Raw genomic sequence first — 14777 nt, forward strand, 5'->3', positions numbered from 1 at the left:
ACATTTAGAGGTTAATTTTATTGTACTTTGATGCATAAAGTAACTTTATTCATACATTTCTTTCAAAGTTAAAGCTCTATCATTGCTATGAAACATAACCTTAACATCACTTTTCATCATATTTTGTGCTTCATGTCAGTTGTGCCTCTAGTTTTTAAAAATTATTTTAATTAGCTGTTCCTGATATGGAGTAACAAAAGCCATAAAAATTGTGGTACACTAAAACAGTATTATATAAAATACAAGTCTAGTTAGCGTTCATTAATTTTCTTTGTTTTAGGATAAATATGCCTCACAATTAGCCTACCAAAGGCCTCTTGGAGCTCGAAAATATAAAAATTTACACAAAAGATTTGAAAATAATCCCTGATACCGATAGTCGTAAGCATAAATACAATGAAAATAGAATACTAAAAAATTGGGTTGAGTTCTTGAGGCTTACCTCAAAGAAAGCAGGCAGAAAAACAGAACCAATCCGGCAAAAGAAGAAAAGAAAACTGAACGTTCAAGCAGGACGAGGAGTTGAAGGTTTGGAGGAAGACTCCTGCAATCATGATCCACAAGAAATTACTCCTGAGCCACAGCCATGCTCTTCAACACAAACTCAAGAGAGAATTCCCAAAGGCCCAGAAGAAAAGATTCAGAATCAAGTGACGGAGATAATGAAGAACTTTCTTTTCGAGATACTGATTCAGAATTTGTTTTAGAGGAATGTATTGATTACAACTTTGGAGGAGAGCTTATATTACGGAAACCCTAAGCATTTTAAGAAAAAAACATAATATGGAAGACTTTAAACCAAAAGTACATGTTATTGTAGAACTTGTTTTCGTTTAAAATAAACAATTTACGAAAAAGCAGTTTTATGCTGAAATAATGTTGACTAAACCACACAAAAATAAAAATAAGAATAGAATAAGACAGTGAAATTCTTTCGCAAAAGTATTTAGTCAACAGGGAATGTATACATTTTTCCAATTGTTGAAGATTTAATGGGCGTGACAGTTCCTCTGATTTTGGCTAGAACCTATTATAGTCCACCGTGGACGTTATACGTTCCCATATGATTAAAAAATTTGTAGTGAAATTAAAGACTCAAAAAGAACAAAATAATGAATAACTACAGAAAATGTTAACAGAAATGTATTTTTTGGTAATATATATAAGTATTCACGCCCCTGTTGTTGTCGACCCGAATTCGGTTAACCAAGGTTTGACTGTGCCATAAAATACAAGAAATTTAAATAAATTTATTTGAAATAGATTCCTAATTTATTGTAACGTTTTAAAACTTTGATTGTTTTACATCTCGGAGTAAAATTCTACCGTCAATTAAGATTTTAAAAGCGGTTTTCTTTTTTTTTTTAAGAAAGGTGTTCCTAGTTGTCACAGCAAAGACGTTTGGATGAACCAACCAAAGACATAACAAAGCCAATTAGTACAATCAGAGCTTTTAATAAAAAAAAAAACAAAAACAAAAAGTTACATTTAAAGACATATAATTTGGCCTCTTAGGGAGGCAGTACAGATTCTTTGGAAGAAGTCATAACATATTAAAACAAAGATAATACAGTGGTTGAATTAAAATTACTAAAGAAGATGTTTTTCAATGTCTCTGTGATTTGTGTCGACAGAGGATACGAAAAAGCTATGATGGGAAGAATAATTTCCGAGTCTTCTGTAGAACAAAACCCAATCAAATTATTATCACCTTCTTTGAAAAAAGTGCTGACATTCTGACTAAGAAGATACTTTACAGTTGATGGATGGAGGGAATCAGTTTAGCAGTAATGGGCGGGAAAAGAAAATGCCCTCTTTAGTTGTGTCCAAACTGTGAAATGGACATGAAAGGCTCAGGTATTATTTGCTGTAGTAGATGTTTAGAATGGTATCATCTTGAATGTACAGAGTGGCGCATATGTCAGTTTCCCCAGAAGAGGACGTCGAAGGCGTTATAGGTCAATGGAATAAAACACTTTTAGGAAAGAAGACAAATTGGTTATAGTAAATTATTTACATATTACCATACAATGTTAAAAAACCAACTGATTTTGCAGTTGTTCGAAATGTCCACCTTGATTTTGTATACACTTCATACAACGACTGAAACAGAATCACAAATTTTTATCAATAAAGGTTTATCGTTATTAACAAGTTCAAATGCATTTAGGTTTCTGAGTTTGTCAAGATTTTGCGGTTTTAAATCATACACAGTCTCCTTTATAATACTCCACAATGAAATGGGGAACAATCACATGTGGTCAGGTCTGGCGAGCGCGCAGGCCAATCGAGTGTACCACGGCGACCAATTCATTCATTAAATCTATTTAAAAAATCTCGAACTTGGATACCGAAATGTGAATGATTTATTGTATATTTACAGGGATTAATGTAAAGAAGACGAAAACAATAATAACAATTTGATGTTTCATTACTCTTTTGTTAAACTTTTGTACACTGCTAAATGCTCGTGTAGACGTTTTCAGGTCATCATTTCATTTGATGAGTGACAGGCTGTCTCTCAAAATAATAACACTGTCTTCTGTTACCATTCAAAATCAAGCTGATGGTCCAATTTGTTACGCCAGTAATCACATCAGTGCTATTCTCCCTCTGAATCCAATTATTTATAGTGTATTAATTATTATGAATGTTAAAATTTGTTAGCAAAAAATGAATTACATAATTTGTTATCCTTCACAATATTGGACCTCCTAAACCAGAAACTGTGTAACATATGTTATTTAAATTTTGTGACATTATATATATTTTAAGTGTTTGATATGTTTATCCTTGACCATCCTGCCACTAAACAGTTGCATTACAATTGACTATGTATTTGTTAACTCTTTTGTTACTATTATATCGTTGTTATTTTAAATTTGAATATTTATGTCCATCTTTAGTAACCTCTGAGGTGTTTAAATAATGTGATACAAAATTACCTTACTTTAACAATCCTTACTTGTTTTACCTCAGACTGATTTTGATGTCAAAACTTAATCAGTCATATTTAAAAAAGTTACTTATCTCATTGACGACACTGCAGAGGTGATAAATTTACGTTTAGACCTTAAAGTCGGACACGAGAAAAATAACAATTTGTTAAGATACTTAAGTTACCTTTTATCACCATATGTAATTATTATACAAAATGATTGTACGAAAATGCTAACAATTTTCATTGCAGAGATATTACCTACATAAAATTTGAAAATCTAAAGAATTTTTGTGTTGGTAAAGGAAGTATTACCCGACTTATCACATGTCTTTGCATAGTTTATTTGAGAAAGGCATACTTTTATTTATTCTATAATATACCATAAATGGTTCATGCTGAGATGGTGGAGTGTAAATATATTTCATTTGGAAATCAATAATAGGATTTAACATAATAAATTATTCGTTACGTCAAACATGAAGATCAGGTCCACATCAACACAAACATGATGATCTTTCCGTAGGGTCGAGAAAGAACAGAAAAAGTAAAATGTGAGTTACTGGTTGGAGTAACTGTTAATTAATTGATTTAGCCTAGAATTAAGAATAGTATACACATTGTATTTTTATATTTGTAAGGCGTTGGTGTGAAGGTGACAGTCATGGCCGTCCATTCGTCTAAAATTCGTCTACGTCACGATTGAGGTCACCACTGACCACCTGTGACCGGCAGTATACGGGGCCACTGTCTCCGCCATGTAGCCATAGCGATTCGACAATACACTTGAGTCCAATACAATATAACTTGGCAATTATTATAAGGGAAAATAACTTAGTACAATAATGTTTTGTTTGTTTTTGAAACTAGACTATTTCCTAAGTAAACACAATGCACAATATATACAAGGAGTTCACAAAAGGGTGTCACAAACTTCTAAACTTCCGTGGGTGATAGTATTCATCATTTCAAGCTAAAAATGTCCCATAAATATGGTCGAAAGATGTGTCGTTTAGTCACTAGCTGCCATTTTGAATTTGTTAATTCAACAAATTAATATCTCTAGAACTATTTAAACTGAGGAAACCAAATTTGGCACATAGGTTTGGATAGATAAGAGAAACATTTTTAAAATAACTATGTTATTTTCTTGAATGTTAACAAAAAGGCGTCTTCTTATCGCTAACATATGATAAAAAAAGATTAAAAACTTCTTGAAAGCCTGCCTAGCAATTTAAACATTCTGTGACTTGGAAAGATTTCTTGGTCATGGCAAGAGCTGCAGTCCAACAGCCTTCTCCAAGGATACAATTACCTGATCTATCTTTGAGCAGTGAGCATCTTTAACTTGACTTCTCTCTGTCTAACACTTCTTGAAGTCCATGAACATGAAGAAGAAATGATAATTAACATTATTACAACTGTATTGCATGTTTATCCATAATAGCAGATTTTAAGGTTTAAGAGTTGAGCTAATAAAATAACTACAAAATTACTGGCTTTGATTTTGTTAAGAGTAGGTACATTTCGTTTATGCAGATAACATTATACAATATGAATACAAAATAAAATTACCCTCTGTGAAAGGAAAAAAGTTAAAAGTAATGGGATGAGATAATAACAGAATAGCAGATATTGCTAGAAATAAAAAAAATCACGTTATGTATGTTCTGTTGTAAGCAGGGCCGTACTCACCTTTGGCGGGCTCCAGAAAAGATAATCGGCCGATTAAATATTTCTTTATAAAAGTTAGTACGGAAAAATCTCATCATCGGACCATTCTAAGCATTTACTGACTAGATCAAGTGTGTGTGTGTGTGTGTGTGTGTGTGTGTGTGTGTGTGTGTGTGTGTGTGTGTGTGTGTGTGTGTGAATATAGCCTAATCCAGTAAAAAAAACCGTTGATTTTCAGTTTACATAGGCTATATCCTGTCCTGTACCATAGTAGGGTTTGTTGTCACGATGAAGAAAATATCAATAACTAGTGTACGTTCGCCTAACTTGGGGCAAGTTCTTAATTTGGGGTAGTGAAGTTTCTCATATCCAGTATGTGCTGGTGCCCAGCGGAGCTGCTAGTAGCACTATCTAGTAGCACTAATGTTAAGTTCTGCCTTGACTTCTGCTCTTTGACATAGTGAGTTCAGATCTAAATTTGTTGTTTTCATGTGTCAAAAAAAGATTTCTAGTTTGTCATATTAACGGATATATTTCCATTAAGGTAAGTGTATTTGTTATGTTTATCTCTTTCATTTGTTAAGCAAAAATAGTGAAGTAACAACTATCTTTCACTTCCATCTGTCGTCTTGAACCGACAGTGTAACAATTTAGGCTAAGTATTAACATTCGGCGCGTCCAACGAATTATAGTATAGTTCGTTGGGCGCGTCCTAATTTGGGGTATCCCAAATTATGTCCACCTATTGAAATACTAACTACTTTTTTCGATTTACAGATGGCTCCGAGAAAGCAGTTGGATCCAGTAAACATGCAATCTGCTGTTAAAGCTGTAAAAACAAAAAAAATTGAATATTTTAAAGCTGCTAAACAAGTTTAATGTGCCCCAAACAACCTTAAATCATTAGATATGTTAAATTGTATGTAAACTAAGAATAGAAGGAGGTACTCCTCGGTCGATTGATAGGCACCCAACTTTGGCAAAACATATTGAAGATGACATAGCCGACTATTGCACAACAATTTCAGAGAGTAAATTCTATGATTTAACTTCATGAGATGTGCATTCAATGGCGTTTAGATTAACAAAAATTAATGGTGTTACACATAAGTTTTATAAATCATCTAAACTTGCAGGAAGAAAGTGGCTAAAAGAATTTTTAGGAGAAACTCTAAGCTTTCAGTGATATAACCACAAGGACTCCTCTAGAATTAATAGGGCAACCTTGAAGAAGTTTCAAAGTTCTTTGAGATGTTTGAACCATGCCTCCAAAAAAAGATCCCATCACGTTTGTTTGATTGTGTTGAAACGGGAATCACTTTAGTGAATAATAAATAGCAAAGAGGTGGGATTGAAGAGCAAACGACAGGTAGTATCTTTGCAGTCGGCTGAGCGTGGATCCCTGTTGGCACTGGTGGTGTGTGGACGTGCTTCGGAACAAAATGTTCCACTAATGATTAATTTTCCCGAAAAAATATGAAAATGGAACTAATGATTCTGAATGAATTTATTCTTGCTATCGACCAGGTTAGATACAAAGTAACAAATTTTACTGAATGGTTTCGCCATTTTATCTACCCCTTCAAACCATCTGAAGAGTATCTAAGTTTGTTGGTGTTTGACGGACACTTTACTCACACTAGGAATTTATATGTTATCAACACTGCAAGAGAAAGTCGTGTCATAATATTTTGTTTACCACTCCACAGTTCCCACAAGATGCAGCAAATGGATGTAGATTTTATGAAACCATTTAAAATATTCTACTATCAAAAAATTAGATGTGGCTTAGAAGAGATATCGAAAGAACGGTGGCTGTTTATTAAATTGGTGTACCGTTTGGCAGAGTCTATATGAAAGCAGCTGCTGTTCAAGCTGTTTGAAATGGTTTTAAAGAGACATGTATTCTTCCTATGGACCTTTATCGATTTGGAGTTCATCTACAAGAAAGACTAGAGAAATCTTCCGAGCAGGATCGATTGGCAGCTATCTTCACAAGTGACCCATGTAAAAGTGTTCAAAATGTTGAAGACGATGCATCTGTGCCTGTTGTGAGAACGTTTGTTTCTTATGAGAGAATATGCACTAGGCCAAAGAGTTTAAACAAAAATGTATTTGGTACAGTGTTTGTGAAGACTTCTGATATTTCCCCAATTCCAGTTTCGAATAAAAAGCAGATAAAGAAACACCCTCGTGCCGCTCCCTCCGCCTTAAAACCAGTAGTAGCGGATTACCAGTAGTCTGTATAAAAACAGGTCGAAGAAGAACAAGAAAAGAGGTTGAAAGTATTTAAAAAAGAAAAGAAAAAGTGAGGGACAGTTAAGAAAAAAGAGATCTAGAAAGCTGTGTGAAGATAAGTGTATCCTATCTGAAAAAGAACACAATTCAATCTCATACGCTGATGACTCAGCTGACGAATGTCACTTGTTCTCAGATGAAGACGACAACACAGAGCGCATATACTACACACATATTATATTCAGAAGACCACAACGGAGAAGACCAACGAAGCTGTGATATTTGCATATAATGTACCCAAAACTGGTTGATTCCCTTGAAGTTGTGTACATCGTTTTAGTGCGATTTAAGTAAACACAGGGAAATGGACGCAAACATGCCTCAACGAACCGTTCTTTCCCAGATTACGGTTCAAATATCAACAGACATATCACGCGAAGATTATTATAAACGACTATTTTGAAATGTTGAATGAATTTAGTTTCAATGATTTTCGACTCTTCGCCTTATTCCGGAAGCAGAACAAAAGCGTTGGAGGCGGATACTTATCGATCAAAAGGGCCTTTTTAAGTTTACGCTTTTTAATCCAAATTGTTTCCGAGACATATTATGTATCTATGTATATTATGTAATAAATTATTATTGATGAAACTTAAAATAGTCGATCTGTTGTGACTTTTGTTGTAATGAGAGGCTTCCATGCCTGTTCCCAATCTTGTCAGCCGGTGACTCAATGTGTCAGTATTACACCCAAAATGAGCGTCAGTCTAATGAGCGTTAGTTTATCAGCCTTGAGATCTTCGTTTGATTAAAGCTTAAAACTGAAGTACTTAGAAGAAGAAGTACTTTAAAATTTGTTTAGTTACCTGGTGAGGAAACCTTCGGTTTCGAAAGGCCTCACACGAAAAATAAATAAATTTGAAATGTTATGTATTATTTACATTTATTAATATTTTTAAGAAGAAGTACTGAAAAATTTAGAAATGGTAAGTAATTAAATCTTGAGAGCTAATTGCCCTGCAGATTTTAAACTTTACGTGAAGCTTCACTTTTAATATGTATATAATATATGAAATTATTAGTAATAATTGCATATACAGTTTTGTAGTAATACATGGAATTCCATGGGATTTGAGGAAGCGCCAACGAAGCTTAAGCCAGCTGCCAATCTTGATTTTAGCTCCATAACAACAGTCTTAAACTTGAAACATTTTTGCGTCCTTTTTTTAGTATTAGAATTATGTGAATTGTCTCATTAAAAAAGTGTATTCGTCCGCATCCAAATGTATTTAATTTTATAATATTTTAGGGTTATTTATAAAGAATAAGAAACTTTTTACTTCACAATTTAAATATCCTAAGGTATAAATAACCTTGAGATAAAAGTTCAGAAGCGTTGTAAAAATAAGAGCCTGAAGTGTTGTCATTGTTCTCATGTGGTACAACTCAAGGTAGTGTCATTACAAGTGGCTCTTAATTTGAGCAGGATATATTAAGAACAAATTGAGTTATAAACCTGAAAATTTGGAAGACAATTTCTAAAAGGCAAGACCGAGTATGATAGTGATGGTATTCACACTTATAACGTCACCGCGCCCGTCCTCACACTTGGTGGTGTCTCGTTCGACTTAATGAATTTCATATGGCTTATTCGAAGAACTCAAGGGAGTATTTCTACAAACAACGAAACTTTACAGCACAAATTAACCTAGGACTTTACGTCTTAAGATTACCATATATCTCACCATGTGATGAAGTTTTTTTTAGCTTTTAGAATTTATTTTTGAGACACAGTGAACCAGATGACTGAGATTTCGCTACATGTTGCCACTCTAAATAGCCTATATTTTTGTGAACAATGCCAACTGTTTGTGGAATACTAATAATATAAAGTGTGAGTCGTTTTATTATCCTTCAACACTATAAAAAGAAATGTGTTAGTGAAAATCTGAACCCTGGAACTGGTTTCTCATGGGAAATTTGGATTTGTTTTTTGTAAATCTATCTATGTTTTGCCGCTAACACTATATTTAGATTCAGGTTAATTGCTCCTGGACAGGACTACGTATTATTTGAGATCGCCAGTGCTTATAGTACAAAGTCTGTAGCAAACTTTAAATTTTTCATCGGCATTGAGAGACTTCGCGCAAATTATCGTAACAAGTTTAGGGAGATTTATTTAGATAGTACTAAGGACGACTTAAATTGTGAGAACAGTTCTCATAATACGGAATTATTAGTAACGGTTTTGGGTAAAGAAGAGGAAAAGGTGGATAAGGATGTATTTTAAATTCGTACTATCATTTATCTCCATTTACTAACATTTTAGTTAAAAAATATTTAGTTTTAAAGTGTTAACATTTTACATAAATTAATAAATGTGTACAATGTTTGTAATTTTTTGGGTCCTTTAGAACAACTTATGAATGTCATTAAAATTATATAGAATTTCTATTAAAGCTACACACTAAGTTTAAAATTATTCAGAATTAGTAAAATTAGCTTTGTTTAATAATGTGTATTTTCCCCAAGAAGGTATGTGTCTTCAAAAGTTTATTTCAATAATGTACTAAAAATATGTTATTTTTAGATGAAAATAAAAGTTTAATATACATTAAAATTTAAACACATTGTGTACTAAAATATTCTTTCATTTCTATCCTCCAGACTAAAAAAATTCTTTTGCGAGGTCTATGAGGCCCTACCTTACCAAAGACGCAAGTTGTGTAACCTCACTCAGTACGGGCTAAACATATAGATTCTTTTCCCAAGAGTCTTTTTACCCACAAAAGTGGATTTATCCAGCACTACTCGTCACTGAGCTATTTTTAAAATAGAAAGATTTATTCGTCTAAAGTTGGAAGATTGTAGCTAAACCCGTTTGGACACAAAGGTAAAGTGTTTGTATGCCTAGTACTACTTTTTAAACAAGCTGTCAACTACGCTCGTAATTTAATTTAATTCAAAATACTCTTTAACATATTAGAGACAGTTCTAGTAAAGAAACTCCAATTAGAGTATGTAAGCGAAATATAAGTGAAGTTGATAACACTATATTCTTCCTAAGTAAGGGAAGGTGTTGTACCTAGGGACAGTTTGTAGTTTATATATGTTTTGTAAAGAACCCTATCATATATTTCAACTGAAATTGAATGTATATGCACAAAATGATTCTTTGCACACAATCTTACAAAATCTAAAGTCTTCATCTTTGCAGGAAAGGGTATAAAAAATGTAATTTAAAGTTTTTTTGAATTTTCTCTCAAGGTACATCAGCCTGATGTATCTGGGGACAACCTTAGAAATACCTAGGGACATTTTGTAAATTGGTAAATAAACTACTTTTTATGATAAAATGAATCTTTATTTATACAAAATTTCAACTTAAATGTTAAACACAACTTTTAATTAATATTGAACCCTGAAAAAGACACACGAAATTTTACTTGTTTCTTCAATCTTCCTGTGCCTCCATAAGAAAAAGGTTCTGGTATCTTAAATTTTACATCATTAACACTTAAATCAAATATTTATGTGCTCTTGGCTCTAAACCTCTCACTGTCCAGGCATTTTACAAGATATATTACGGAAAATGTGTCTCTATCTTTTACTTTTGCAACAAAATGTTTTACGTTTTTCTTTTCTTGACATTGAACTAAAACAAATTCTTCAGTCTTTAACTCTTCAAGATTAAGATCTTTTTCCATATCTTTTGCCTCAGGATGATTATCATCAGATATTTAATAAAAATCTTCAGTCTGATCATTCACTGAATCATTAATTGTCAAATCTTCATCATCATTAGAATCTTTTCCTATCTTTTCCTATTTTAAAAATTCAACCGTACTTTGTTCATTTTCCCTTTATATTCTCAACGCGGTATTTTAATTATTATTAGTTACCTTTCTCAGTTTTTCCTACATCTTTTTTTGCTCCAATGTTTCAATTTTAAATTTTTCTGGGGCATCAGTCATGATCTTTGATTTGCCTTTACGGTCAGTTTTACATTATTGTTGAGTTTTACGGGCTCCTGCCTAAGGAAAAGGTCTTAACATCTCTGGGGTAATAATAGTAGATACTGGATACATTTGGGGCGATGACTGAGGAGTTGGTAGATCAAGAAGAGACTCTGTAAACTTGGATGGAGATGGATTGTTAACTGGAGGCTGCTATGGCAGTGGTGGATGGATGTGTGTACGGTGGACTGCAAATCAGACGAGGTTGAGGGTTTGAGGAAATGTTTTGATCAAGTGGGAGAATTCCTATGACTCTGAATCCTTCAACTATGTTAGCTGGTATCAATGCTTTGTTGTAGACCTTTCCTGCAATATCAGCCACATCATAAATTGTGAGTGGCTTCCTTGATTGCCAGGTAATAAAATGAAGTCACTAACAGCCTTATGAAAGTAAGTTTTAAAAGGATCAAACACTGTGCAGTCTAAAGGCTGCATTTCGTGAGAGGTATTGGGATAGAATGTGACCATTGCATACCCACTTTTTCTAGCAAGAGTAATTGCTTTTACAGCTCATGGTTGTCCAGTAACAAAATAATTGGGCTCTCAATGGTCGATTTTGCATGTTTCACAAAATGTTCAGTTTTGGTAAAATATATCTTCATTTGACCAACCTGACAGTGCTGCTGCTCCTATTGAACCTGGTGGTGGTGACCCTTTCAACACATGATCCTTAAAATGAACACGGAGAAACACAAAAAGGGGAGAGACAGTGTTCTCCATAGCATCCACTGCTGTTATCATGCTTACGTTTGTCTCCCGCTCTGCAGATGGCATAGCTCCAATAGCTTTAACACCTTTAGGAGCTGATATATTTGGTGGATTTTGAATAGTTGACAGACCTGTTTTATCTAAATAAAATATTTCCTCTGGGCCAAACTCGCTGCGGCCAAGGCCTTCAATATGATTTGAAAAAATAGACCAACGTTGTGTTTATTAAAAGATGTAGCCCTCGATAGACTAGTTGGCTCAGATTTACGTAGTGATAGTTCGGATAAATGCCGTTGCCTAAACAGTCTTGTCCAGCCTTCTCCTGTTAGTTTATCCTCGTCCCATTTATTGGATATTTAACATGGTTTTACTTTCACAAACTCATAAGCAAGTTTGCGTAAATCAGTACAGTGAGGCCATACTGCATCTAAGCAACGTTTCATTTGTATTACATTTGAAATTCATGTATTCCAAAAGAGTTTCATGATCTTCAGTAAATACCTTATTTGTATCATAATTTGAAGAACATCCATATGATATTGCCTGATGATGCCTTAAACCAGTGATGACTTGGAAATCCCGTATTTTTCAGCAGCCTCACGAACAGAATAATGGTTCCCCATATTGTTTTTACTGCAGAAGTGAAGGCTGCATTACTTCGTTGATCTTTCCCTACTCCGAGGCATATTCCAAGGTTTCTGAAAAAGAAAACATAATTCGATATACCTGGGGTCACACCTTAGACATGTCCCTAGGGACAATATTTATACTGTCCCTAGGTACATCACGGTCGCATTTCTTTGTTTATGAAAAGGAAACATTTTAGGTTAAGATTTAGTAAGATTTAATGCTATCTAAAAGGAGCTTATAAAGTATACTATAAAGTGTGTACTTACTTTGATTGAAGAACTGATGTAAATATTAGTACATAAAACCACAAACTATTAACAAATATTTACTTTTGAGGTAGAAAAAGAAAATTCAGGTATACTTTCATAACACAGTGTATTAGGCCAGTCTGGAATGGACAGTCAAAAGTCCAACTAAAAAGCCAGTGTTGCCACTTTAACATCGAAATTGATCTCTTATAAAACAAAAAACAAACTCTGTCCCTAGGTACAGCACCGTTCCCTACTTCTGCTGAAGCTAACCATCCATCAATCAAGGTTACAAGAGCAGTAATTTTATTTTTATTAGTTATTTTAAAATAAAACACACGTCCATTCGTCGACTGAATGTATCTTTCGTATACACCTTGTAAAATTCTTATCCTTATTCTCAACCGTTTTACTTTGAACAAAATTATAAGATAATTCTACATTCTGCGTCAGATGCTTAGTGTCTCGATTCACCAATTTATACAGTTTTTTCAAATTTTCCTGCCTCTACATTTATAGATAGATAATTTATTTCTTAAACGGTTTGAATATTGTTCTAACATGACTGATTCCAATTAGAGTAGTTTTTTTAAATTTTCTTTTACGTTATCAGAGAAAACGATAATTTTCATTATTCTTGTACGTTACCGAAAAAAGAATGCAATTTTAAAGCATGTAGCTCAGGTCGCGTAAAGCGCACTTGTTTTTAAGAGTTGTTCATTCAACCCACTGTAATTTTCACATCTAACGATGTTTTGAATGGTTTAGTTGTTTACAACGAATTAGTATAACATTATGTACATATATCTTCATTCATAATGTAATTAAATAAGTGTGCTCAGCTTAACACAAGCAAGGCTCAGTGAGATTAGCCTAGTTGTAAAACTATTTGTTTGGTTATGATAGAACCGCGAACGGAGACATCAAGTGCAGAGAGAAAGAAGACAGGAACTAATTGAGGGGCTAGATGGGTAAGGCTGGATAAGGAGACTGCCGTTGGAAGGGAAAGGGTGTGCGCGCTCCTGCTTGTGCATCAACGAACAGCGCGGCAGGAAGCAGACTCAAAATCCGAAGGCGCGAGGTATCTTCTTAAGAATCAATACAGATTCCAAACGAATGCGTTTTTTACAATTACAAAACTCCAAATTTCAGATATAATTTTCCCAGAGGAAGTAACACATTTTTAATTACAAAATATATTAAATTAATATTATTTTTATAACATTTTAAACATAGTGGGAAAAAAATTAAGTCAAGTTTTTCAAATAATGTTCTCTTTGACACACACACAACACTTGTGGCGGCAAGCCTGGAATTTTAAAATGCCCGCCACGGCAAACTTGTACTTCTGACAAAATAGTATGGTAGGCTGTCGGTCCGGTTACCCAAACAGCTGATAAGCTTTCCACTCCCTTCTTTTTAAATTCAAAATTTAATTTAAGCCATCAAGGATGGCTGAAGCACAAAAGGCCTGATGCCGAGACCTCTAGGGATTCTGTACGTGGTTTAGTGGTTACAGGCGGGATCGAACCTGCGCACGAAAGATTAGAATATATTTAATATTCAAGGATACTCGCTAACTACACCTTATAATGTCGCAAATGGTAGCAGACGGGCGTAAATCGATATTTTTAAAACATTTGTGCCCAGCCAGCATTTCGCTTTTGTACACCACGTGCATTCACTTTTCGCTATTTAAAAATTCCAAATTTTATCCACGATATGTATTTTCACTGCCGTTAAAAAAATAAATAAAAGTACCGTATTCATCAAAACTTTTAATATTTCAAAATTAAAAATTATTTATTTTTACAATAATGAGCCTAATGTTGAGTGTATTTGTTAGTGATATTTAAACTTAGCAATGGGCTATTTCAGCTTTTTTATTAAGTGTATGTTTATAGAGTTAGTGAAATTGACAAACAACATGTAGGTTGTGATTCCTGACTTAGGCGTGCCACAACGCTTTGGTAAGATTTGTTTATTTTAACCTAGTTTGTAATTATGTATTAGGTTAGTTCTTTACCTGAAGAAGAGATCAGATTGCAGATCTCGAAACGTAGTGTTACTGATTTCTTGTTTCACTGAACGATGGCAAATGTCCGGAACAATCCTGTTTCCTTCACAATCCTTCCATCTTCAAAAATAACCTTCAAACAAAGAATAGCCATTGTTGGCGACCAATATAGTATTATTACGGTCGACAATGTTGTCTGCAGGATTAAAAAGTTTTCTGTCATTGTTGTTTTCAGCTCTAATTGCTTGACACGAATCTTTTACAGATTTTACCCACAAATAAAATCAACTTATAACATTATCTCGAAA

This window comes from Homalodisca vitripennis, chromosome 1, assembly GCF_021130785.1.
Source record: "Homalodisca vitripennis isolate AUS2020 chromosome 1, UT_GWSS_2.1, whole genome shotgun sequence".
In the NCBI taxonomy this organism is placed as follows: domain Eukaryota; kingdom Metazoa; phylum Arthropoda; class Insecta; order Hemiptera; family Cicadellidae; genus Homalodisca; species Homalodisca vitripennis.